Source organism: Odocoileus virginianus, chromosome 8 (assembly GCF_023699985.2).
Source record: "Odocoileus virginianus isolate 20LAN1187 ecotype Illinois chromosome 8, Ovbor_1.2, whole genome shotgun sequence".
Classification (NCBI taxonomy): Eukaryota; Metazoa; Chordata; class Mammalia; order Artiodactyla; family Cervidae; genus Odocoileus; species Odocoileus virginianus.
In genome coordinates this window covers 18,937,630-18,963,080 of record NC_069681.1, presented here as the reverse complement: position 1 = coordinate 18,963,080, position 25,451 = coordinate 18,937,630, and the positions used below count along the sequence as shown (strand labels likewise).

Sequence of the window (25,451 nt, the reverse complement as noted above, 5' to 3'; positions counted from 1 at the left end):
ATACACTTGGATTTCATTTGGGACCCTCAAAATCGACAGGCTAAGAATAAGGATGGCCTGGAAATAAATCAGACCTCATAAGAAATGGAGCTTCAATGTGATCATCTCATTCCTTAATTGGATAATGGTGAGCTTATCCTAGCCTAGTTGACTCTTAAAAACAAAAGGAAATTCTCTCTGGTCAAAATAATATTAGAATATAATCCAGGAACTTCTATTACGTCTACAGTGCCCCACACAAAATGTCCAACATGCAATCAAAAGTAACAAGGCTTCCAAAAAATGAAAATCTGGACTGAACACCATGAAGAAAATCAGCCACTATAAACAGATTCACAAAAAATAGTTATTATAAAGTCCATGTTTGGAATAGAGATAGACTTTTAATAACCATAGTTAATATTTTTGAGGAATTAAATAAGAGGGAGAATTTCAGCCAGAATGTAAATTGTAACAAATATGAAAATGAAATAAATAAAAAACAAAAACTGCAATTAAAATATCAATTAATAGACTTAACAGAAGAGTCAAAACACAGATAATGAAAAATAGGAGAAAATATCTAGCTGGGCGTGTAGAGAAACAGAAGTAGGCAAAATAGATAAAAGAACCTAATACAAGGTTAACAAGTCTAAAATTCAAGTAACTTGAACCCCAGAAGTAGAAAAGAAAAAGTCTTGGAAGAAGTGATATTTGAGGAGATAATGGTTGTGAATTTTTTTCTTAAATGGTCAAAGACACCAAACCATTAATACATGAAGTTCAGCTAACCCCAGAAAGGATAAACACACAAACAAATCACATATAAGCACATAATAATAAAACTTCCCGAAACCAAAGACAAAAGAAACAAACTCTTAAAGAGGTATGGAAAAAAATGACATATTACTTTCAAAGACTCAATAATAAGACTGCTGACTTTTCACAATGTAAAGATTATAAGCCAAAACCCAGCAGAATGTCTTCAAAGTTCTTAAAATAGCAGTTTATAAATTATATACTTTGTGAAAATATTATTTAAAAATTAAAGGATTATATTGAGTTGGCCAAGTTAGTTCTGATATCTCCACAGCATCACATGGAATAACTCAAGCAAACTCTTTTGGTCAATCCAATACCTGTAAAAACCTTGTAATACATTATGTCAGATCAATGCTCCAGCGACATTGAGATGCTACTATGAACGTATTGCTGCTGCGGCTGCTAAGTCGCTTCAGTCGTGTCCGACTCTGTGCAACTTCATGGATGGCAGTCCACCAGGCACCCCCATCCCTGGGATTCTCCAGACAAGAACACTGGAGTGGGCTGCCATATCCTTCTCCAATGCTTGAAAGCGAAAAGTGAAAGTGAAGTCGCTCAGTCATGTCCGACTCTTACTGACCCCATGGACTGCAGCCCACCAGGCTCCTCCGTCCATGGAGGCAAGAGCACTGGAGTGGGGTGTCATTGCCTTCTCTGATGAACAAACTAGAACGTCTAAAATTGGAAAGTTGACCAAAATTAATGTCAGCAAGGATGAAGAGTAACTAGAATTTTTATATATTACTTGTCAGGATGCAAAAAAATTGCCACTTTAAAACAACTTGACAATTTCTTATAAAGTATAACATACTTCTTGTGTGAACCAACAATCTCACTCCTAGGTTTGTACCCAAGACAAACAAAAACTAATATTCACATAAAAATCTGTATGTTAATATTTACAATGGCTTTATTCATAATCACCCCAAACAGAAAAAAGCTCAAATGTCAATCAACAGGTGAATGGATAAACAAAGGGTGGTGTATCCATTCATACAACAGAATATTACTTAGTAATGAAAAGGAACTATCAATACAACACACACAGTATTATATGGTATTTCGACCACACAGATAAAACAGATATAAACAACTTCATAGTCACAGATAATAGTACAATGTAAAATAACTAGGAATCAACAAGCTTTTAGGCTTCCCTGGTAGCTCAGATAGTAAAGAATCTACCTGCAATGCAGAAGACCAGGGTTTGATCCCTGGGTCGGGAAGATCCCCTGGAGAAGGGAATGGCAACCCAATACTCCATAGTATTCTTACCTAGAGAATCCCATGGACAGAAGAGCCTGGCCGGCTACAGTCTATGGGGTCACAAAGAGTCGGACACAACTGAGTAACTACACACACACACGAGCTTTTAGTACTTATTACTTTTTAAAAAGTATAATTATATCAATTGTAAGTATATATAATTTAATCTTAAATAATGGCTGTTTTTAACTACTGGCTTTGAAAATTCTTAAAGTTTAACAATCTTCTGGTTTCAATACATCACTAGGCACAAGGGAAGTATCTGAGGTGACAGAAGTATTCTGTACCTTGATTTTGGTGGTGGTGTACAACTGTAGGCATCTGTCAAAAAGCTTTAATTTTATTGTATATAAATTATAGCTCAAAAAACCTAGTCACAAAATTTGCATATCTCCTTTGACTCATCAGTATCAGTTCTGGATATCTATCCCCAGTTATATTCCAACATGTCCACCACTGATTTTAATAACAAAAATTGGAATTAACCTTAAATTTACAGTTGGATAATGAATAACAGTGTCATATATCCAACAAGATATTTCATATTTCAAGAGATATTACATGAGAATTTCCTTAGCAGCTAGAAAATGTGAGGCATAAAAAAGTAGTTGCTTCTGGAAACTGGCTGAGGGATAGAAGTTAACTGAGACTTACCTATGTGCACACCTTGTAGTAAAATTTTCTATGTGCATATATACCTTTTTCAAAAGATAAAGGGACCCTAAAATGGTTTAATCAAAATGAAATTCAGATATTTTCAAACAAACAAACGAGATAATTTACAACCAACACACCTTTGCTAATACTTAAATGCCTTCAGATATGGTCTCAAGCTTTACTTACCACTGTGTGGATAGAGAGGTGGAGGCCCAGAGACTGAAAAACTTTCTCAAAGGCACACAACAGTAGAAAATGCACACTTTAGCTTTGCTACACTACTTTTTTGGCAAGTTCAGGGAGGGTCTGGGATTCCTCTGCACAACAGGGGGTATACCTGAAGTCCAGGTGAGCTAGCACTTCCCTGAGAGGGAGCTTATAAACAAGAAAGACAAAGTATCAAGGATAGAACCCTGGAGATGTTGATGCTTAGGAGGAGAAAGAGGAGGCTGACAAGAACACAGAGGAGAAATGATCAGAAAGAGACCATATAACTTAATGTGATCTATTGTGAAAAATTGGGCTTTTGCTTAAAAATGTGGGCTATTGCTTAAAATTGTTTCAAAGAGGGTGGCAGGGGATGAGATGGTTAGATGGCATCACCAACTCAATGGATATGAACTTGAACAAACTCTGGGAAGTAGTGGAGGACAGGGAAGCTTGGCGTGCTGCAGTCTGTGGGGTCACAGAGTCAGATACAACTTAGAAACTGAACAACAGTTGCTTAAAATGTTGGAAGAAAACACATTTGTGGGGGGAAGTCACTTTATTCTCTGTTCCATGAACTATATTCTTCAGACCTTGCCCTGATTTTTAAAGAGAAAACATGTTCACCATGCCAGTGGGCACATGCATGTTGGAGTGTGTTGACCAAATACCACGCCTAGGATTCTGGCTTCTCTATGCCCTTCTCTTCAACAGTTAGAACTGTCCTGTCTTCTTGCCTTTCAGCCAGCAAAACAATTCCCCATTGTGTGGGCACTTAATTTCCTCGGACACTTTAGATTGGAGTTATGAAGAAATGGGTTTAAACCATCGCTTCTTCTTTTCTCTGTTCAGTGGTGGGAAAGAAATAAAAGTGATAGTACCTCCCCGACCCCCCAAAATGAAACCAGTAATATGGTGTGTGGAAGGAAGCTGGAGCAGGGAAATCAGGCACAGGTGGGCCTAAGACGGTACAGTTACACGTGTTCTTTCAGAAGGACAAATCAGGACCGCTCAGGAGAAGGCCGCAGCGACACACAAGCTCCTAAACCCCTGGACTTGCCAGCTGGAGAAACAGATTGCGCTGGGAGAACTTAAGAGTCACTGGAGAATGTTTAGTTCTCCAAGTGAGTAGCAGAACTGTGCTAATGAGGTCTTTAACACCTGTACTCCAACCAGCCGCCGAGTCTAAGCAGAACCAGGTGGGGCAGCCAGCAGCTTGGAGGTGGCCAAGGGGAACTCAGAAACCGAAAAAAAACCTCCACTCTTCCTGGTTAGTAGGATGCCAGTGACACTTATTGTCCTTTTCATGGTGTTTTTTTTTTTTTTTTTTTCTATTTTCCACATACACATCAAATGGGAAAAAGAATGATACTTGGAAAAACAAAACATTGCTTTCAGTTTATCTTTCCCAGTTACACATTCCCTGGTCGCTTGATTTTGTCTCGAGCATGTAGCAGTTCAGGCACTATAGATGCAGCTCTGATTCTGCCACTTGTCACCTCCAGGAAATCTTCATACAGACAGCGGCAGGTGGCTAGTGCAGAGGAGATGGGATGGGGAAAGAGAAAATATCCTTCAGGATGTCCCTCTTTGGCATGCTTTGTCATTTTCTGTATGTTTTCTGGGCTCTGCGAGCTCGAAGAAGACTCCTTTTAAGTATCCTACATCCTTCCCTCTCCTCCCCCTGCAAACACTCCCTGTCTGATCTTGCGTCTCTTCCCCACTCAGCTTTTGATGAAACAAAAGTGCTAATTGGCAAAATGAGACACAAAATATAAACTTATTAATCTGGGTAAGTAGCTGAAAACTGGAAAAGGCAAGACTTCAGATAAACTGGTTAGGAAAATCGAACTTAGAACCAAAGCAAATGTGAGGCTTACCACCCTGAATCTAAGCCTTGCATTCTGTACGGTGTGGTGTCCTACAGAGAGGGGGAAGAAGGGACCGTGCCTGTCCCTGTGGAGCAGACGGGGGGCCCAGGACCCACCTGGGCACAGGGGGAACGGCAGGAGGGTGGGCATTTGCGGACCATGCCCTCTGAAAGTGTGGTCTGCTCAGTCTCAAACTCTGACCAGTCAGACCAGTGACTCCGGTAATGGCCAGCGTCAGGAGGTCACCAAGTGGGTATAGCCTGAGCGCCTTTTCATGGGCTTTGGCTGGTGGGCAGGAGGTGAAGAAGGAGGAAAGCGTTTTTCTTGCCTTCTTTTCTCCTTTCCCAATAAAGATTGGAATCCACTTAGAGTCCCCTATCACTGGATTATTTAGCCCAGTTGGTTAAACTTTTTTCTCAAGTCAAATCCTCATTTTAATTAAAAAAATATAAATGATGCAGATCTTTATGAAACTTCTGCACTCCTTTCAGCTCCAAATCTATTGAAACCTTCTGTACATTGTGTTCTATCTACCACTTTTCAAAAAATAGGGAAAGTATCTCATGGTATGATTACATTTGGTAAGAGCTGTGCATGGTGAGGAAGACAAAAGCTTACGGTTAAAATTATTTGCTTTTTCTAACTTGAGTATAACAGGTTACAATTCTTTGGGTTACTGGAATTTTAATCAAGACTCCCAGATGTTATGGTAAATTAATAACATATGATTAAGTTTCTCTTGGCAATTAATGTCAGCTTTTAAATCAGTGTTTGTTACATTTCATGTCACATTTACATTAAGTAATGAAATATTTGTTTATTGTGCAATGTTCTTATGAATGCTCATAAGCATCTTCATTAATTATAAAGCATTGCTCTGGAAAATATTTCTTGTTGTGAGAATACTGAGATACATGTGTTCACGGTGTAAGTCTGCAATGCCTGTCTGGCCTAATGTTCATACATTGTATACACTCGAAAAGCAGGTGCGGAGGGCATGGTGTTGCACATACTCTTAATTGAGCAGAGGTGGTTTTCACCCTCAAATGAATTGGACTGATGAACTCACAGGAAACACTGATTAGTTGGAACTGGGGGAATTTTTTTTCTAGTTATTCCTGGGATTTGTTCCATGAAAGTATTTTTTGGAATTGGCAGAAAAACCAATTCATACAAAAATAAATGTCCTTTCTTTAATTGAAAGAACTCGGAAACTTCTTAATGCCTAATGTTAAAAAAGCACAAGAAAGCAAGAAGGTGTTCTGTTTCTTCCACACTGAACTAAGTAATTTCAGCTGTGTTTTGAGATGGGCCACCAAGGCGATTATGATATTGAGATAATTTAAATAACAGCAAACCTTCTGCTAAGGACAAAGTGAACCTGTGGTGTTTAGATGATCTTTATATACTGCTGGAGACTTTAAAAATCTACTATCTTGCCCCAAATACATGATCTTTTCCCTAACTCTGAAGAAAGTGACACATAAAATTAGAGTGTCTCACAATGAATGAGTGACAGAACTCAGTCTAGTACGGGGCTCTTCACTCTTGGACAAAGGCTCTGTTGCACTAAGCCAGCGGTTTAAAAAATCTTTGGGGCCACAGAAATCTGTCTTCAGTGACATTTCATCAGGAAGCCTAATATTTAAAACAGAGTGGAGCTAGTTGATAATTCCAAGCCAGTTTCAGTGACTCCATCAATTTTCAAAGTTCTTGCCAGGTTGCAAGAATTCCTAAGAAAACTGATTTTTCCCTACTTCATCTCCAAGAAATGGAATTCAAAGGACTTCTGAAAGCATCTTCATCTAAAGGTTTCATCACTACTGATGGACAGAACCATTGCCAGGCAGGTAAACACCACATACACTTCAGCAGAACCTGAACATGGGAAGCTCACATTGATGCTCGTAAATGGTAACAACTTCCATGAAGCTTGTATCACCTTCTACCTGGACATGTTCATGCATTTCTCTAAGTACTGGCCTTGCATTCTGGACCATGCAGAAAAATATCCAAAGGGAAGCCTAGCTGAATCCCTCAAGATTCCCATCTCCTGATAAGTTAACACATCCTCTCTCAGACTCAAGAAATGAAGAAATCCAGTATATATGAGTAGCTAATGAGGACAAGGTATTTTTACCCAGATGATTTTTGTATCTCACTCGACCTTGTGAGACATGTAATTTTGTTCTCATTTTACAAAGGAGGAAATCAAGACTCAGAGCAGCTTCACAAACTGCTCAGACAACTCTGTTGAGAATTGGGATTTAGATCTGGGTGAATCAAATTCCAAAGCCCATGTTCCTCAGAGACCCCATCTCTGAGTCTCTCATTGCTAATGTTTCTGATAAAGTCCAGAAACAATATGCTGCTGGGTTCAGGTTTTGTATTACTAGGTACCCTTTTTGTTATAAAAGCCAGATCTCCTCAGTTAGCAGACTGCATGCATTTTCAGAATATAACATAGAGAAGAGATTCCTTTGTCAAATTCCCTCCTTCCAAAATGATAATGCTGCAAACCACTGTAATCGATATTTATGGTACATGTTATACTATTTATCAACTTGAGAGACACTGAAGGGCATCACTAACAATCAAAGCCTTCTAAAACATCTCTTTCCATTCTATTACAAGATGGCCTGTATTCATAAGATCTATGGGTCTGTTAGCTCGAATTTTGTTTGCTTAGAAGAAACAGTTACTCAAGTTGATAACACAACTGCCATTCACGTACAGAGTGACTCTTTGACAGGAGAGAAGTACACATTCTAAATACACTCACTGACTTTGCTATTCTTGAGTTTTCATGGCTATGGATGATTCTTTGCAAACATACCAGAGCTGTAATTTCTGAATGCACCAATGATGAATATCCCCTTACTGAATAACTCTTCCTGGAAGAGTTCCTAGAATTATATATCATTCAATATTACAATATCAAGAGCAGTTGCCCATACAAAAAGACATACAATCATCTTTTTTCATTACCTGTAATTCTTTTGATCCATTTTTTTCTCTGCTCCCTCCTCTGTAAGTAATCTTAAGAGACAGGAAATTTGGGCTATTTTTTAGAGAATAATGACTTTTCCCCTCCAAGTTTTAACTTGCACTTGGCATTAAGTGACAGGAGAGGATTGGTATCAAATAATAAGCCTGGAGAATGTCTATACACGCACACACACAGAAGTTTGAATTTTAAAACAGATAATATCCTCTTTTTCTGAAAGCGGAGTTTCTTTAGTTGGAAGAAACAAATCTGAATTTGCTCCACTCAACATTTTCTCCTCCTGTCTTAGCTCCAGCTACTGTAACAAATTACCCCATGCTTTAAACAATAAACATTTATTTCTTACTGTTCTGGAGGCTGGGAAGTTTGAGATCAAGGTGCTAGCAGATTCCATGTCTGGTGAGAACACTTTTCTTGGTTTGTGCGTATCTTTCTCCTTGCTGTATCTGGTGGAGAGAAGGGGAGGACTCTGGTTTCTTCTTCTTTAAGGGCATTAATCCCATCATGGGGGCTCAACCCTTATGACCTCATCTTACCCGAATTACTCCCAAAGGTCCTACCTCCAAGGCTCATCACACTGTGGGGTGTGTGTGTGTGTGTGTGTGTGTGTGTGTGTGTGTGTGTGTTAAAGCTTCAACATATGAACTGGGGGGAACAAACATTCAACCCATAGCATCTCCCTTCTCCCTCTCTACTTTTTACGTCATGCTCACACCGGACTCTGCAAAGCCAAACACAGAAGCCCCCATCTGCCCCACTGATGCGTCTTTCTTGAAGACACTCCCTGTATAACAAGGTAATTTCCCCTTTTCCATTTGTTCTAAACACAAAGATTTGATGAACCAAACCAGCCACCCCCACACCCCACACCAGGCTCCAGAACAGTTCCCCTTCAAGACAATTGAATTCTGTAGGTCCCCCAGTGGCCACGGGAGGGGAGAGAAGAAAATTTGTAATAACAACGGATTTTTCATTTTTGAAAGGCCCCTTTCTGTTGCTAAAATATTTTATTTTCCCTGTAAGGAAAAAAAATAGTTCAGTGAACATTTTCACTAAATTGGAAAATAATTTTCAACATTACAAATGAATTTGTGTTCATTTAACATAGGACCAATAGGTTAAGGATATGTTTCTGAAGCAAACTTTGGGTTTTAAAAGCTCGTAAAAGCCTAATTATTTGGGGACGCCAATGCAGAGATGGGGGTTTGATCCCTGGGTCGGGAAGATGCCCTGGAGGGGGAAATGGCAATCCGCTCCACTATTCTTGCCTGGAAAATTTCATGGATGGAGGAGCCTGGCGGGCTACAGTCCATGGGGTCACCAAGCTGGGCACAACTGAGCACAGCACACACATCACACACGACTGGACACAACACACACAAAACAAGTTGCTGTTCTACAGCCAGAGATCGCCCATTAGAACGCCCTGTGATGTCTCAGAAAAGGGCTGTGCTTTGAAGACCATCAGCAGCACAAAAAAGTAAAAAGCAAAAACAACTGGCTAGATCAGAACGACGAGCATCCACCTGCATGAGGGTCGCTTGAAGCACCAGGGTCTGACTCAGAGTATAGGCGGCTGTTTCCAGGTCCTACACGAGTCTTCCCCTCTCTGGAGCTCCAGCCCTTAAGCAAGTCTGCCGGACATGGAGCTGTCCAGACGGAAGGCTGTCCCTGTCTGCTTGGACCCTGGACGCTCAGAGGACAGACAAACCCCTTCGAGGCCTCCAATCTGTATAGTGGCAGATTACACAGCAGATCTCAGAGGGGGATGTTTGTAAAAAGCAAACTGTTACTAAAAATAGTTAGAAGATACCAAATTTTTAGATGATCGACATAAAAACAGTAAGACTTCATCCCAAGTTACCCCTCCCAAAACACTTTGGTCCACTTGCACTCTAAGACACTCTCCTGAGCAAGGGAGAAAGCGGTGGGGCTTCAGCAGACCTGCAGAGCTGCGCTTCACTCCTGGTCTGTTTTATCCACGCAGCAGCCTGCAGTCTGCACCCTTGGGAGTAAGTCATTCCCCACCACAGGTGGTAGCAGAAGAAAAGATGAGAACTGCCAGGTGATAAGACGCCCAGATGTCTGCCCTCTCTCCACACGGTGACTTTGCATCGCTGAGGTTTCTGCTATGAGGCCACAAATACTTGTGTGGTAAGAAGCAGCTAAAACCCAGGGAAAATTTACCCCCTAACTCCTACCACTTAATTCCCCTAGAGAATTTTAGTGGAAACGTAATCAGATTAAGCTGAGGTTCTAAAGGAAATTATAGGTGGCCATGTTGCCAACTGGGAATTTACACACCAGTTTGGAGTGGCCTTGTGGATCTGTCCCTGAGCTATTTTTCTACTGAATACTCTTGTTACAGGAACAGCTCACCTTATCTGAAGAAGAAATGATAGTGTATTATTGTCCTGACAGAGAATAGCTACTTAAAGTTTCTTATAGCCACTCTTCTTGTAAAGCAAGTAATTCTATACTGCCTTAACCTTTCTATTTGTTTATTGATTTGGAATTTCGTGCATTTCATTGGCAGAGCATCTCCATATTGTAAACCAGCCCATGAAATCTACAGTTTATTGCACATTTTGTAAGAAGTGAAAATTTTCATGCTCTTTATTCAATGAGACGAACATGTCTTCATTTGAAATAAACACCGAATCTAAGGCAAAAATAAGACTGAAGATGATGGACCTGGACATCTAGCCTGATCTTTGTTTTGTTGTAGAGGAGTGGCTAGGGGGAAGGTCTCACTGGTGCTGACTCAGAGAGTTTTGACACCTTCAGTGGTATGACTGCAGTTCATGTGGAAATCCACTTGCAGGTAGAATCCTGCTTCACTCCACAAAGACGGCATTCTCTGCCCCAGAAAAGCAGCTTCCCCTCTAGTGGTCATGGAAGCCTCCACAAACACACGTTGCTGACCAGAAGTTTTGTCCTGCAGGGTGAAGCTAGCCCCACTTATAGCTGCTGAGCCCTGGGACCTACTCCATGGGCAGGAAGATTGATCACGAGGTAGTTTATTTAGTCAGAGGATCACGGGTGAGTCAGGAGACAAGGAAATTCAGAAACCAAAGTCAGAAGTGATTGTGCATAGAAGAGGAAACCAGCTGCACCTGGCAGTCTGCTACCAAATCAGAAAGGGCTGTAATGGAAAACGGATGCGTTTACAGAAAATCCGTCTCCCGTCCGTCCCTGGCCAGAGCCGCTGCCCTCTTCACAGGGAGTCAGCGTATTAAGTTTGGCAGCTCTCGTAGAGCTTGCCATGCCAGGGAGGTTATTAAAACTGAACTGAAATGGTTTCATAACTCGGACTGGAAACAAGAGTGAGGAAAATGCTAACACCAAAGTGACAGACCAGAACGAAATGGAGCTAGATTCGTAGGCTCTCTGGCTCATGTTTCAGGAGGTTCCACGTGTTAAAATAGGCTGAAAAGTTAGCTAAATAAAACAAAGTGCCAAGTGAGACATTTAACACCCTTGAGAGGGGGCTTACCAATGAGAGAATTCCGTGATTCGCCATGTTGACCGAACTGTACTGATGGGAGTCTGAAGACAAGAATAATTATAACCACGTCCCCTAAAATACCTGTCACATGTGAGGGACTTCTCCCATCCCCAGTGCTCCTCACTGATTCGAAGGATCTCAAAGATATTTTCTGGTTCTCAAGGATAGAGAGTACCAGAGATTGAAAAAGCAGATGAGTGATGTGTTTTACTGTCACATATTATAGTCATTAAGAGTGTAGGCCAACAACTTCTTGGAAGGACATACTAATTTCAGAATTATACAATTTAAAACACTTGCTAAAAAAAAAAATAAAACACTTGCTAAAATTGTGGAGGGTCTGATGTTAGCAGAGTGGTAGTCCAGGAGAGTCATCAATAGACTATACTTATTTTTCCAGGTGGTCTTATGTGTGTCCAAATAAAAGTTCTTTCTGCAAAATTATCAGCTATCATATCTGAGAGGACCTAAGTTGAGGAGCAGCAAACAGCTTTCATGTTTGAAGTCAAAAGAATGTTTTTAGGCCCATTGAAAAGGGTGGTCACAGGCTTTATCCATGAGAATATATGGATAAACCAACTCATGCCAGTGAAACTCAGAGGAGTGAAAAGCCTGGGTCTATAATACCAGGGCCCATGACCAAAAATGGTGGAAAGAATTTTAATGAAGAAGATAGCAAATGTCAGAACAAATGGTTAAAATCTAATCTTCCTTATGGCTTTTAGGACATTTCCATGACTATTTTTGTTCATTTCAAAAATAGGCATTTATTATATTGACTTCCTTTCCAGTGAGCTTTTATTTGCCTCTCATTCAATTGCAAATCCTGGTGGCTCCACCTTCAAAATATGTCCAGATTAAAATATTTATCAGCACAATAACCCCGTGGTGGTCAAGTATGATCATTTCTCACCTGGATTATTGAAGGAATCCCTTATCAGGTCTCCCCTTACCCTCCCTGTCCTCCCTGTGGTCATTTCTTAATGCAGCATCCAGGGTGATTCACAGACACAGAGGAGCTCTGTTCAAAAACTCACCAATGGGAGAGGATTTGGGAAAGATGGTAGAGTAGGAATCACCAAAAATCTGTTTCCCCATCTAGACAACAATCGCACTGGAAGAACTTGTCTGATGTAACTATTTTGTAACCCTGGAGTCTATTTAAGTCTTTCAACTTCCATGGGAAGGCTTGAACAGTAAATTGTGGTTAATTCTGATCAGCTTCAGTTCATGCTACAGTACCGTCCTCCCCTGCCCCCAACTGTATGGCAGGCAGCTGTGCACAGGTTTCTGGAGCAGCTTGCACACAGCTTGTAGGAGCCAGGGTGGGCAAAATGCATCCTGTCTGCCAAATATCAAGCATCTGTTCTCTAACTGCTGCTTCTGATCACAGAGATGCAAAGAGCAGAGATCTGTTGTTGTTACTTCTCCACCCCATGGTTGCAAGCCCTCTTCCCCTTTGGCTAAAGTAACTTGTAGGGGATTTAAAGGCCTGGAACACATCCCCCCTCATTATCCTCTTTTGTTAACTTTTGGAAGTCAAACATTAAGGCTAGGATATTAAAAAACAATATCATATATGGGGAAAATTAGAAAGTAACTATACATAAGGAGGGAAAGGCATAGGCTCAGAAAAGACCTGAGCTGATCTTAAGTTTATACCAGGATGATCCTTGGCATAGAGACAGACTACAACCGTTGAAAAAAAACAAAAAACAGAAACCATAGCAAAGAAAGGAGAAAGGAGACAGGAGAAAGGAGACAATATAGTTTCCAGAGTTCCAACATAATTTTATTCAAATGTCTATCTTTCAACAAAAACTCAAAAAGCATACAAAAACAAGAAAGCATGACTCATTCAAGAGAAAGAAATAAGTCAAGACAAACGGTCCTTGAAACTGATAGCAGTTGTACTAGACTAAGACTTTGAATCAATCATCTTAAGGATGTTCAAAAGTTGAAAGGGAGATGTAGAGAAAGTCAAGAAAAGGATGTGTGAAAAATGAAATATCAGTAAAGAGGTAGAAAACCTAAAAATAAACCAAAAAGAAAATTGGAACTGTAAAGCATAATATCTGAAACAAAACTTTCATTAGAGGGATTCAAACGTGGATTTAATCAGTCAGAAGAAAGAATTGGTGAAGTTGAAGATAGGACAAGCAAGGACAAGAAAACTGTTGAGTCTGAAGTGTAGAAAGAAAAGGGAGTGAAAAAACAGTGAACAGAGTCTAGGGATCTGTGGAATACTATCATGTGGACCTAAATACGCACTGTGGGAGTCCCAGAAGGAGAAGAGAGAGGGTAAAGTGTAGAGAGAATATCTGAAAAAAGAATAGCTAAAAACTTCCCAAATTTAATTAAAGACATGAATTTAAACACTAAAGGAATTTAATGAACTTCAGGTAAGATGAACTCAAAGAAATCCACAGAGACACATTATAATCAAATAAAGAGAATTTTGAAGGCAGCAAGAGAGAAGCAACTCATCACGTGAAATGATCCTCAGTAAGATATTAAGTAGGTTTCTCATCAGAAACTTTGGAGGAAGGCAGTAGGCTGACACATTAAAAATATCAAAGCACAAAAGCTCTCAACCAAGAATCCTGTATCCAGCAAAACTGTCTTTCAAGAGCAGAGGAACTAACATATTCCCAGATAAATAAAAGCTGAGAAAGTTCATTACCACTAGACCTGCCCTGAAGGAAATGCTCAAGGGAGTCCTGCTGGGTTAAATGAAACGACATCAGAAAGACTAGAAACTGTATGAAGAAATAAATGTCTCAATAATGCAAATAACTGTAAAACACATGAGTAATTATAAAAGCTGATATTACCGTAACCACTTTAACAACAGTGCATGCATGTGTGTGCTAAGTCCATTTTACGTTTTCTACATGATTTTAGAGACTTGGATTTTTTTTTAATTAGTCTAAAAACTAGTATTATTGAACTTTGATTTGTAACCCCACATATTGTTCTCTACATAATTTCAGACATTAATGCATTTAAAAGATTTATTAAATTATGTTTTGTGCACACATGTATAAAGATGTAATCTTGTGATACCAACAACTGAAAGGAGAGGGGACACAGTTGTAAAGGAGTAGGGGTTTTGCATGTTAAAAACTATTAAACTATTACTGTGTTAAAAAACTATTATTGAAGTTAAGCTGGTATAAATTCAAATTGGAGTGTTATAACTTCAGGGTGTTAAATGTATTCCCCAAACTGAACAGAAAATAGTGTGTATATACAGAAAAGGAAGAAAGGAATCATTTCACTATGAAAAATCAAGTAAACACAAAAGAAGATAGTAATGCAGAAAATGAGGAACAAAAATCTAGAAGGCAAGTAGCAAATGACAGAAGTGAGGCTCTCCTTATCAGTAATTAATTTACATGGAAATAAATTAAACTCTTTAGTTAGAAAATAGAGATTGGCAGAATGGATAAAAACATATGCTCCAACTATGTTCTGTCTGCAGGAGACTCAGCTTAAGTACAAAGACACAAATTAGACTGAAAATGAGAGGACAGAAAAAGATATTCCATGCAAATAGTAACCAAAAGAGAGCAGGGGTACACTAATGTCAGATAAAATACACCTTAACCAAAAAAGTTTTCAAGAAACAAAAAAATTACATTTTTATATTAATAAAACTTTCAATACAACAAGAAATGACAATTGCAAACACTTATGCATCTAATAACAGATTAGTAAAATATATGAAGTGAAAACTGAAAGAATGAAAGGAGAAATATCACTACAATAACAGTTGGAGACTTACATACCGTACTTGGATAGAAAAACTAGACAGACAATAGTTATCTTAACACAGTAAACCAACTAGATCTAACAGACGTATACAGAATACTCTATTCAATAACAACAGCATACCCTTTCCTCTCAAGCGACATGGGACATTTTCCAGAACAGACCATAGGTTAGGCCACACATTAAGTCTCAATAGGTTTAAAAAGACAAACATGTGAACTTTCCAGTTGTGCTTCTTCTGTTGTTCATTTCAAACTTCATCCCATTGTGGTCAAAGAGGATACTTTGTATGTCTGTCTTAGGGTTAGGGTAGAACTTTTGGCCAACCCAATAGTTAGGAATTGACTGAACCAAGGAGATGAAAGACTCATATAACAAACTATGAAACATATCTGAAAAAAATTAAAGACATAAATAATTGGAGACATATCCCGTGTTTATGGATTGAAAGACAGTATTGTTAAGATGTCAATACTACCCAAAGTCAGCTACAGATTCAATGAAATCTGTATCAAAATCCCAATGACATTTTTGCAGAAATTGAAAAACCCATCCTAACATTCATATGAAATGTCAGTAGCCAAAACAAACTTAAGAAGAACAAAGCTGGAGAACTCACACTTCCTCTTTTCAAAACTTACTACAAAGCTAAAGTAATCAAAACAATGTGGTACTGGCATAAAGATAGATGTAAACACCAATTAAACAGAATAGAGAGCTCTCAACATGTATCATCAAATGATTTCTGATAAGGTTTCCAAGACTATTCACTGGGGAAAGGACAGTCTTTTCAACAAAAGGCACTGGGAAAACTGGATATCCACATACCAGAAAATGAAGTTGGATCCTTCTTATTTAACGCCAATATGCAAAAAATTACTTAAAGTTGATCAAAGACTTAAGTGGAAATCCTAAACTATATAACTCTTAGAAGAAAACATGTAGCAAAACTTAAAGACCTTGAACTTGGATGATGTCTTAGACATGACACCAAAAGCACACATGACAAAAGAAAAAGTGGACTTCATGAATATTAAAAAATACTGTGCATCAAAAGACACTATTAGGGACTTTCCTGGTGGTCCAGTGGTTAAGAATCTGTCTTGCAAAGAAGGAGACATGGATTTGATCCCTGGTCGGTGAATTAAGACGCCACACGCTTTGGGACAACGGAGCGCACACCACTAGAGACCCAGCGCACCACAATGAAGAGCCTGCACGCCATGACTAAGATCCGATGCAGCCAAACAAATGCTTTAGGAAGACACTATTAACAAAGTAAAAAGGCAACCCACAAAATGAGAGAAATACTTGCAAATCATATATCTGATAAGGGACTAATATCCAGAATATACAGAAAACCCTAAAACTCAACAACAACAAAAATTTCAAGAATAGGAAAAGATAAAGACTTAAATAAACTTTTAAAAAAGACTTAAATAGATACTCTTTGAAGAAAAAAGATATACAAATGACCAATAAGAGTATGAATAGATTCTCAGCATCAGCAATGCTTAGGGAAATGCAAACCTAAAGTACAATGAGATACCACTTCACATTCATTATAGTGGTTTCTATCAAAAACAGAAAATAACAAATGCTGGTGAGAATATGGAGAATTTGCAGCCCTTTGCACTGCTGGTGGTACAGGCATCATGGAAAACCATGGCTATTCCTCAAAAATTAAAAATAGAATTACCATATGTTTCAGCAATTCTTCTTCTGGGTATATGCCCAAAATAATCAAAAATAGTCTGTAAACCCATGTACACCTATATTCATAGTGGCATTATTCACAATAGTGGAAGCAACTCTGGAGTCCATAGACAGATGAATAGATATCTGATATATACATACAATGGAATATTGTTTAAAGAGGTAGGAAATTCTGACACATGCTACCACATGGATGAACCTTAACAATATTATGTTACATGAAATCAGCCAGTCACAGAATACAAATACTGTATGTTTCCACTTACATGAGATACATGAGCTAGACTAGTCAAAGTCATAGAAACAGAAAGTACAGTGGTGGTGTCAGGGGTCTAAGGGGGGGAGGAGAATGAGGAATCAGTTTAGTGGGTACAGAGTTTCAGTTTTACAATATGAAAAGTTACAGAGATGGATTGTGGTTATAGTTGCACAATATGATGCATGTATTTAATACTGCTGAACTGTACATTTTAGAATTGTTAAGATGGTAGATGTTAAATGATATGTATTTTACCACAGTAAAAATTACTTTTAGAAGCTTCTCTGTTGACCAACACTTCCCTCAGGGTAAAAGTCATCAAGAGCCCACATCAGTGAGTCTCATCTCACTGGTATCTAAGTCATCTAAGGAACTTTAAATTCTACGCATGCTGTGCTACCTCTAATGGTTACATTTGAACTGGTCCAGGGTGGGATCCAGGCAGAACCTGGTTCCTGTCCAGCATCATTTCCTACTACTTCCCCTCTCTCCCTGCAGGTGCACTAGCCTCTAAACACACTTCCTCCTCCAACCCCACATGTCTCTCACACGCCTTTCCTCCTGGGTCACTCCTCCTTGAGCTGACACTCAATAAGTATCTGTTAAATGAATAAATTTTTATTCTAATTCATGCAACATGATAAGTAAGGTGTGACTGATTTTGGATGTCTGCCCCACTAATATACATATACTCTTTCCCTTAGGCATTTAAAATTTATCAGCCTTTTTTAGAAACTGATCCACTGCCTAAATTAAGAGAATCGAAATGAATACTGCCCTGTCCTCACCGTTTTTAGAGTTGAAGGGAACCTGCTAGGACATTTCTACTCAGAGCATTGTTTTAGAAACAATGATGAGAGGAAAGAGCAACCTCATGACAGCCGACCACAACTAGGGATTTTCTTTAGGGTCTCATCCATATTGATTCTCTACTGTATCCCATAAGATGTCCATGAATGATAAATATAGAAACGTTTTCTTTATTTTTATTGGAGTATAGTTGATTTACAACATTGTGTTAAAAAAAGTTTTAAGTCACAGATCTTAGGAACATGCATCCTGATTCCTATAGCCCAGAGAATCCTTAGCTGCTACATATTGCAATGTCAAGGGTTCCCTAGACTGAAAAGCACCTACTCCCTAACTGAACCTGAAAGAACGTAAGACCCAAAGGGCCAATGACTTAATTAAGACCACACAGTTAAATCGTGGAATTAAAACTGGAATCTGGCCCCCAGCCTTCAGGTACAAGGCTTTCCCTGTGTGCCTATTTTTTGTTCACAAACACATGCAGAGTCCCTATCCCATTAAACATTCCACACCACCCCACAATTTCTGATTTTACATTATTGCATGAAATCAACAGCAAGGAGGGTGACACTAAGAAAATTACCTGTAAGTTTTTCAAGCAAATATCCATCTTCTGATGATGTGTTGGAATTTCTATAGAAACATTCAGCAAGAAATCAAGTTATCTATTAATAAAATGCTCAGTAGGGTGACAGTCATGAAGTCGGACTTGTCAACCAACAGTGGACACATTGAAGGCAAAATTCTGACCTTCAGTGGGAGAATGAGTGAATACATTGTGGCAATATTTGAATCAAGGAATCTTTTGCTGCTTTTAAAAGCACTGAAGAAGCATTTGCTTGATGTCAGAAGAGAGCCATCCATAGGTCACGTTAAGGGAGAAAAGCAATTGGAGTTATGTACATAGGACGTCAACTTTAATAAAAGTAATCAAATAACAACCCTCTGTGTATACTTAAATGAGTGTGGAAAAAGTTATTATGGGGATATACACAGCAACTGTTAACACTGGTTTTCACAGGCATATGGAAATGAAGGAAGCCTAGGGAAGGTTATTCACTTTCTCTTAAGGCAATATCTAGACCCCTTTCTCCTCAAGCAAGTTATTCTATTTTGAGTTCCAAAAAGTTGGGTGAAAATCATCTATCGGTGAAAAACCAAAGCATTTTAACTGCTTCAATAACAGTAATTTGAATAGATCTAAATCCCCACCTGCTGATGGAGTCAGCTCCCACTGAGAGAAATTGGTCGGAAGTGGGGAGGGGAAATGGAACAACACAAAGACAATGGGCAGTTAACAAGATTCTATCCAGAAAGAAAAGTAATTCAGGTAAAATCAAACGAGAACCCTAACTGCAATTTAGAGATGGCAGTGCAATAAATTTAGATGCAATCTAAAGTTAAGGACTAGACAAGATGATTTTGAGTGGAAGCTTTCTGTCCAGGCCCACAAACATCCACAGACAACAGTGACTTGGAAAGATCTCAAAGAAACAGGTCTGACAATTATGACGAACAAACAGCTGAGGAGAAACACTGTCTTCTCTTCTGAAGGGATGTGTCAAAGCTACCTTCAGGTTTTCTGAGAAAGAAAATGTATAAAAATTATAAAACTGAGGTTAAGATTCTTTCATTTATTCACAAATATTATTAAACACTGATTAGTGGCCAGGCAGTATTCTATGTGCAGTGATACAGTGGTGAATAAGACAGAACTCCTGGCTTCAAAGAGTGTCCATTCAAGTTCATGATACTGATAATAAGCAAACAAATAACATGACGGGTGAAAAGAGAGATGCCAAAGGGGCACAAAGTCAGGCTAACGGAAGAGTAGTGGCTAGGTTCCACTTTAAACAAAACGGCCAGAAAGGATGCTCTGATGAACTTAGAGCAGAGGCATGAATAAACTGAGAAGCAAGTCACGTGAAGTTTCGGGGACTAGTGTTGAGGGCACAGGAAACAGGAAGCACAGAGGCCTGGAGAGGCCCAGACTGGCATGTGCGGAGTGGCAAGCAGGGTCGTGTGGCTGCAGAAGACTGAGCAAGCTGCAGCGTCATAGGAGGTTAGGAGTGGCCTCTGGGCCAGGAGAAGGAATTCAGACTTATTTTAAATGTGGTGGGAAGCCACAGGAGAGCTTTGATGAAATAGTAACAGAATGTAAGTTACATTTTAAAAAGGCCGTTCTGGTTATAGTATGAAGAACAAATTGTAGAGGAATATAAAGGAGCTGGCAGATTGGTGGGGAGGTTTTTGCTTTGGTTCAAAGTGGCTTTAATTAAAGTGGTGAGAGACTGCTCCACTTCCTCCCAGAGCTCTGCATGCTAACAGGTGATAGAAAAGATTTTGGTACTTTTTTTCTGGAACAGGCAGTGTCTGCTCATTTTATACTTGCTTAACCAAGTGGTCTTCACCCAGAGACTCCATGAAGAACAAAGCAGATTGAACTCAAAGTGATTTTTACTTACTTTTCCTAGATTGGAAAGCAGCCGGCAACTTCACTGTTCAAACATTTTCTTTACTTGGGCTTCAAAATCACTGCAAACGGTGACTGCAACCATGAAATTAAAAGACACTGGCTCCCTGGAAGAAAAGCTATGACAAACCTAGACAGCACATTAAAAAACAGAGACATCACTTTGCTGACAAACGTCCATACTGCCAAAGCTATAGTTTTTCTGATAGTCATGTATGGACGTGAGAGTTGGACCATAAGGAAGACTGAACGATGAAGAATTGATGCTTTCAGACTGTGGTGCTGGAGAAGATTCTTGAGAGTCCCTTGGGCAGCAAGGAGATCAAGTCAGTCAATCCTAAAGGAAATCAACTCTGGATATTCACTGGAAGGACTGATGCTGAAGCTGAAGCTCCAATACTTCGGCCACCTGATGCAAAAAACTGACTCACTGGAAAAGACCCCGATCCTCAGAAAGACTGAGAGCAGGAGGAAAAGGGGGCGACAGAGGATAAGATGGTTGGATAGCATCACCAACTCAATGGACATGAGTTTAAGCAAGCTCCAGGAGATAGTGTGAAGGACAGGGAAGCCTGACATGCTGCAGTCGCAAAGAGTCAGACCTGACTTAGTGACTGAACAATAAAGACACAGACTCACACAGCGCCCCATCATGCTTACGCAGCGCCCCGTCACACACTCTAGAGCCAGACCAGTGTACAGTTGGCAAGGGAAATCCAGAAAGAGGACAGCAGGAGGCAGAGAGAGGTGCTGGGTCCCCCTCATCCCCAGAGTGTAAAACTGCAAGACTTCCGTGCAGTCTTAATTCTTAGAGAATTGACATTTCATTTTATTAAGAGGTTATGTTACAGCTTACATATCTTTTTTCAGAAATGAGAGAAGAGCATTAATTTTCCTCCTTACTCTTGCCTTGTTTTCTCCAAATACACCTGTATAGTTAGTGAACTGCAAAATAATCACATAGACCCAATAGGGAATTGAAGTCATAAAGGAATAATTTAGAAAATAATTATGTTTGCACTGTAATTTTTTCCAAATTCTTCTTAGTTCCAATTTTGCCAATTTATCTAGAGTTGGACTGCTTTAATTAGGCAATAGGATCCATTGTAGGTGATTGATCTAGGAAGTGGATTGTGAATCTGTCTTTTTTAAAGTAGCACATTTATTGTATTACACCTGCCAGGTTAAAAGTTCAGAGGGGTAACCTTACAACACAGGGACCTCTGAGCTAGGAGTGTGGGTCATAAACCCAGTCCTACAACTGGGAAAAGTACTTTAAACTCTTTTCCACTTGCTCATCTATAAATTAGAATAACAACCTGTCCTACCTACTCCACAGAGTTGGATAAATTTTCTGACCACAAGTCAAGATGGAAACTCCTAGATGAGGGAGAGAAAGTAAAGTGCTAAAGGGGAATTTTCTGCAACTCCAAAAAATGAGCGAGGCTCAGTGCGCAAGAAGTTGAATGGAAGTGCTGAAGATACTAGAACTACCGCTGGAGAAGTAGGACACCCAATGGGCAGGACAGCAAGACACTTGTTTTTTAAGACAGAATTTGCTTCTTTTTGGTCCTAACTGGCTGGTTCAGCTTCATCAGAATAAAAAACAAAAAGTCTCAAACTCTTAGAAACTCAAAAAGTTCATAAACTCTGTCCCATGTGGTCCTACATCCCTTCCCAGAGGTTATCACTGGTATCTGTTTGGGACGATCCTTCTAGAATACCCCTAGGCAGTTACAATAGTATGTGTAATAAAACTAAATTAAGCATCTTAAACTTTATTGCAGGAATATAGACTTTTCAAGTAAATTGTTTTAATAATCTAAAACCACACTAAGATTTCTGGAATATCCTAGATCTTTTAAAACAATTTTAACTCTGAATTTTGGTTATTTTCATGGCCACCGACTCCAGCATGCTTGCCCGGAGAATTCTATGGACAGAGGAGCTTGGCGGGCTACAATCCATAGGGTTGTAAACAGTCACACACAATTGAGTGACTAACACTTTCACTTTCCATCATTTAAATTATAAGAACATATTGAGTACATATTCATGACCATCAACATTTTTATAATTTTCCTCAAGTTGTTTATTTTCTCTAAATTGAATTCTATTACCCATTTTTAATATATGATAAATTGTCTATATAATGCAGTTACATTATCATATTTTGCATTTGTGTTAGAAAGTTACTGGGACCAGAGTTAATTACTTTCCTTTTGCCTTTTCACTTTTTCAAGGTTTTGTTCACTGATTACTTTTTGATCTATTGTATTTCATATGTTTGACAAAGTGAATTTTGTTCTGTATCTTTTATTTTTATAAAATCCAACTTTCCTGTGTCAAGCTTTGCATATGCAAAATTTACCAAGATTTTACTTTTCCTATCCATATTTGGCAACAAAAAATTTCATGTTGTGCAATTTTGGCCTTTGTCAATGCTGTTCTCTATTGATTCTTTTCATTAGCAATGTTTGTTATGAATGATTACTGACTGTTTGCATTTGATTTTCATATCATTCATAAGATTCCCTCTCCCCCTAGTTTCAGAATGGCTCAGCTGCTTGAATTATTCTGTTGTATAGATCATCCTATCTTTCTTACTTTTCATCTCCTTGCATACCATTGTGGGCCACAGAGCAAGCAGTGAAGTTAAAGACATTTGAAATGCCCTGAGCTGCTACAAGAAAGAAGAAGCAAAAGTGACCTGAATGCATGCATAGAAGGAAATAATTGGGCATCTCTACATGCTCGCTGGTTGGTATATGATGCTACAGTGAATCCAGAACCATCCTATCTACTGCCATCTCCCCGGGAGGCACTAATATAACAATGAGGTTTAGGCTAGCATCTGGGACCAACTTATCCATCAGACACAGCAGTCTCTGTGCTAAGGCCACAATACTTTAAGGACCTAGTAGAATGCTTTAAATTCTTTTACAATCAGATGGGAAAAATAAACTTTTAGGTTGAAGAAAAGGTTGATATATAGTACTGATATATTCTTCTTTATACCAATGCAGTGATAAAATATAACTCTTAAAAATAAATTTAAAACATACTTTAAAAATATAATTTAAATTTAGTGGAGGGGAGAAAGAAACCTGCAAAAGTGAAAGTTTCTAGAGCTCATGAAGTCAAAATGTAGGCCTTCTGGCCCGTGTGTAGGCATGCTAAGTCGCTTCAGTTGTGTCTGATTCTTTGTGACCCTATGGACTGTAACCCTCCAGGCTCCTGTGCCCATGGGATTCTCCAGGCAAGAATGCTGGAGTGGGTTGCCATGCCCTCCTCCAGGGGTCTTCCAGAGACCGAACCTTAGCCTCTGATGTCTCCTGCATTGGAAGGGAGGTTCTTTACCACTAGGGCCAACTGGGAAGCCTGGTCTCTTGGCATAAGGGCATCAAATTGATACAGCAGCACATACCACTCACCTAAAGAGTATAAGAGGACTCTTGGGAACAAAAATTTTATAACATGATAAAAACAAAGCTTACTTATTTAAAAATACTCAACATTAACATAGCCGGTATTTTCTCATTTCCCTTCCAAGGGAAGAAAGCTCAAATGCCAGACTGGTTTAAGGTCAGATCCCTGGTTCCCTTGGCTCTGGTTGTCCCTACCACAGCTGGTCACTATATCCCATGTGTCTGGATCTAGCTTTGAACAGAGAAGCCCTAGAAGACCCATGTCTGACCAGCTGGGTCATGCTAAGAGAAACCATGGTTTACAGGGATCTATTACTAGATAGATTCTCTGGGTTCCTTGACTTCACCTTTGTATCTTAGCACCTGACACATGGACTCAGTCAATACTGAGAGACTCGCCTTCACTGCTCTAGTAGGAGAGGAAGCTGTACACACAGTTAACAGTTGCACCTGGGGCTTCTTTGGAGGTCCAGTGGTTAGGACTTCACACGCCAATGCAGAGGCGATCCCTGGTCAGGAAACGAGATCCCACATACTATGCTGTGTGGCCAAGATTAAAAAGATTATAAAAATAAAAATAGTTGTACCTATTGTTTCTGAAGAATAATTTTCTCTGATCAAATTCTGGTAAGAATAAAAATGTGAGAGAACAAGATGACGGAGGTGTAGGTGGACGTGGAGTACGTCTCTCTCCATGGATACATCAGGAATACACCTTCAGACACAGAAGTGCATGCAGAACACCAGCTGAGAGCAGACAGGAGAACCTGACCAGCGGAAAAGAATATATAGGCCCATGCAAAATTTGGTAGGAAGAAGGAACTAGAGGGAAAAACAGGAGTGCTAGTTAGGACCGGGCCTGCCCAAGACAGGTGGGGGAACTGCAACAAGGGTCCGATCCCCACATCAGGGCAATTGTCTGAGTCAGAAGAGAAACATTTAAGGCTGGGAGTCAAACAGCTGATCTGTGGCAGCCTAAATGGAATGAGAATCAGACAGTTCTTAGCGCAACCATACATACCCTGGACAGGGATGTAATCCCATGGAAGGCGCAGCGGCTGGGAGCTGGAGTTTGGGGATTGTGGAGCAATCCCAGGGCAAGGGCTGCTGTTGACTTCAGAGAGATGGGTTGAGGGGATGTGAGGGAGGAGACTGTGGTGGGAAATGCCTGTGGAGGAAAGCCAGGCAGCCATGGAAGCAAGGCGATACTGCTGAGTCACACGTAGTGGGTGGAGCCATCACCATAGCCTCTCTCCTCCCACACGCCAGAATCTGCAGCTGAACAATAGAGAGGCTGGCCCATCAAATGCCTGATGCACTGAACTACCAGAGTAGGACCCCACCCAGGGTGCCCCTTTCAGTGCCTGACACTCAGATCTGTAGAGTAGGACCTCATCCAGGGTGCCCCTTTAAGTGACTGATGCTCCAAAGTACAGAGTAGGACCCCACCAAGGGTGCCTCTTTAAGTGCCTGACGTGCTGAACAACAGAGAAGGACCCCAGGCAAGGGAGCCCTCCAAGTGCCTGAATGGGTGGCCAAAGAAGCCTTCTGATCACCAGCTACAAGAGGCTTGAAGAAAGACTCTGATAGGGCCATAACTCCTGTGGTACAGGCAGCCCGTGTCCCTGCACACTTGGCGCCACCAGGGTCCCCAAGTCAAGCAGCTGCACCACC

General features: G+C 39.9%; 1 long non-coding RNA gene across 1 annotated transcript in view; it reads right to left on the bottom strand.

Moving 5' to 3' along the window:
* Positions 1-25,062, bottom strand: part of LOC139036215 (uncharacterized) — a 129,404-nt gene extending 104,342 nt beyond the window's left edge. The window contains exons 1-2 of the long non-coding RNA XR_011488918.1: positions 24,799-25,062; positions 8,156-8,255 (exon numbers count right to left, since the gene is read on the bottom strand). This is a non-coding gene — a long non-coding RNA (uncharacterized lncRNA). The remainder of the gene's footprint in view (positions 1-8,155; positions 8,256-24,798) is intronic.
* Positions 25,063-25,451: the final 389 nt, after the last annotated feature.